The sequence below is a fragment of the Nannospalax galili genome, unplaced genomic scaffold (assembly GCF_000622305.1).
Source record: "Nannospalax galili isolate Female #2095 unplaced genomic scaffold, S.galili_v1.0 scaffold510, whole genome shotgun sequence".
In the NCBI taxonomy this organism is placed as follows: domain Eukaryota; kingdom Metazoa; phylum Chordata; class Mammalia; order Rodentia; family Spalacidae; genus Nannospalax; species Nannospalax galili.
Genome location: NW_008329677.1, coordinates 1,294,705 through 1,297,421, shown reverse-complemented (window position 1 = coordinate 1,297,421; position 2,717 = coordinate 1,294,705).

The following is a 2,717-nucleotide window of genomic DNA, read 5'->3' as shown; positions in this document are numbered from 1 at the left end:
TATATTATATTTACTCACTGCTCTTCAGTCTGGAACATTCTTTTGATCTTTCTTATGCCCCATGGCTTTCTCATCTGAAGTGGTCAGTCTAGGCAGTTATTTTGAAGATGGTCCATCATTGTGGGCTTGCCTGCTGCTTATCCAAAATTAGATTCAGGTCACCATTTTGGGAAGAATATGCAGATGTGATGTGTTCTTGTCATTATATTGGGGTAGAAGGCACAAAACGGGCCAATGACTCTCATTAGTGGTGATGTAAACTTTGCTCATTTGGTTAAGGTGGTGCCTGCTAGGCTTCTGCAGTATAAAGTTACTAACTTTGTCCTTTGGAATTAATTACTATCTTGTGAGAAGATACTTTAAGACTGTGCAAATAATTTGCTTTCATATTTTCATCTACTAATTTTTTTACCATTGATGTTTCTTGTCTGGAACAAATAGTAGTACTGTGATAGTTGGCAAGTGTTGATTTTCTGATTGCATCACTCCTTCTATAGTCATTAACTGCGATTCTGCTATTTTTAAAATTTATTTATAGCAGTATGGACTCATAAGTATTTATTATATTACATGGGTTATGATCTATTATTATCATTAACATTGCTACTCAAAATACTCCATCCCCACTAGGCATGGTGGCCCATGCCTTTAATCCCAGCATTTGGGAGGGAGAGGCAGGCAGATCTCTGTGAGTTCAAGGCCAGCCTGGTCTACATAGTGAGTTCCAGGCCAACTGGGGCTACAGGGATATCCTACCTCGAAAAGCCAAAAAATAAAAAGACTTGTTTTGTTTTGTTATGTCGAAGAAATACTCTCATGCTGTTGCCCAGACTGGCCTGGAACTTGTGATCTGCCTGTCTCAGCCTCTTGAGTATTGAGATTATGGAAGAACCAGTTTTTGGCTTTTTTTTTTAATTAAAATAATTTTATTTATTTTTATTTTTATGTGTATGAGTGTTTTATCTGTGTGTATATAAGTGCACCACATATTTGGAATGCCTGCAGAGGCCAGAAGAAGGTGTTGAATTCTCTGAAACTGGAGTGATAGACAATTTAGTTGCCATGTGGGTGCTGAGAACCAAACCTGGGTCCTCTGCAAGAGCAGCCTCTCTAGTCCCCAAGACCCAGTTTTTAAAGCACAAATTTTACATGCACAATAAAGTTATGCCTTCCTGAGTTTCCTGTGCCTTCTGGAGTAAAGTAAGGTCCTTAGAAGCCGAAGCAGAGAGACGCTAGTATTGTTCACACAATATGAATTGTCAGGCAGAATGGCACTAGCCTTTCAACCAAAAGCAGGGTTGCTCAGGAGTCTGAAGTTATGTAGGGACTCTAAATCCCGGCATAATTACGCCCATGCTTCTCCTGACTTCCACAGTAGGGCTATGTCTTAATCAGGATACTGAGATAACTGAAGTGACAAAGCTACAAAGCCCTTAGTGAGGGAACAGGGTATAGATATTAAGAGATGATGGTGGCAGTACTTGATGTCACTTTCACCATTGTCAACTTTCCCATGGTATAGAATGGAATATGAGAGAGAATCTAATGTGTAACAGTATTATGGTCTGATGAAATAGCTTGAAGTTTCATGTATTGGAAGCTTTGTCCCCTGTGTAGGAATGTGAGGAGGTGGGGTGAAAAATTCCAGCATGGATGGGGGAGGGACTCATGGAGTCCTACCCTAACTGAGAAGCTATTGGCCACTGATGACTGCTGAGGGAGGGAAAAGTCAGTTTTCTTAGACTGTGGCCCTGATAGGCTGCTCATGTTCCAGTGGACAGCCATATACCCATGCATATACTGACAGCACTAAGTGGACTCGGTAGATTTTAAAAAATAGTTGGGATGGGAAGTTGGGAGGGAAGAGTGGTGGTTGGTGGTATCAGAGGAGTTGGTAGGGGGAGGGGGGTGGATTTGATCAAAACACATATTCATGTATGAAACTTCTCAAGTAATAAATTAAAAAGGAGGTGGGGCTGAGTGGGGAATTGGTTAGGTCACTGGGGACACTGACCATGGATGAGATCAACGTGTTTTCATGGGACCCCAGAGACTCTCTGACTTCCTATCTTGCTGTGTGATTTGACTCTCCTGTTTCTTCCAGGATGATATAGTTGGGGGGTCTTCACTGGCATTGGCACTATACTGTTTAAACTTTAAACCTCCAAAACTGATCTAAATAAACTTTATTAGTTATGGAGCCTCAGCAGTTGCATTATAGTAATGTAAAACAAGCTATTACAAGAATTGTCCCAGGACAACAGTTCATTGTAGCATATTAGTCTGCATAGGATGACACCAAAATCAAGGCTGCAGTTTGACAGTTACAGAGCATCTAACACCTTGTGGCAACATGTTGAAATTGCTTTCTTAGAACAGAAAGCTTACCTGAGAAAGAGGCTTCAAACTGCTTGTCACAGGAAAGGAATAGATTTGGACAGTAGGCAGGGCTTCTACCACGTGACTCCAAAGTGGGAGGAAGAGGCAGGACCACAGAGAGCACATCGTGGACAGCTTACGTCAGGAAGCCTGGCTCCAAATCTCCAGCTTTGCTACCTAACTTGGGAAAATTCCTGGAACACTGGGCCCCACTTGTCCCATTTTTAGCCTGGCTATTTTAGATAAGGATGAAAACAAGATCACTCTATTATGCTGACTTTTCTCCACTTGTTTTCTCTGGATCCATTCTCTGTTCTAGTCTATGCCCAGGAGAATGA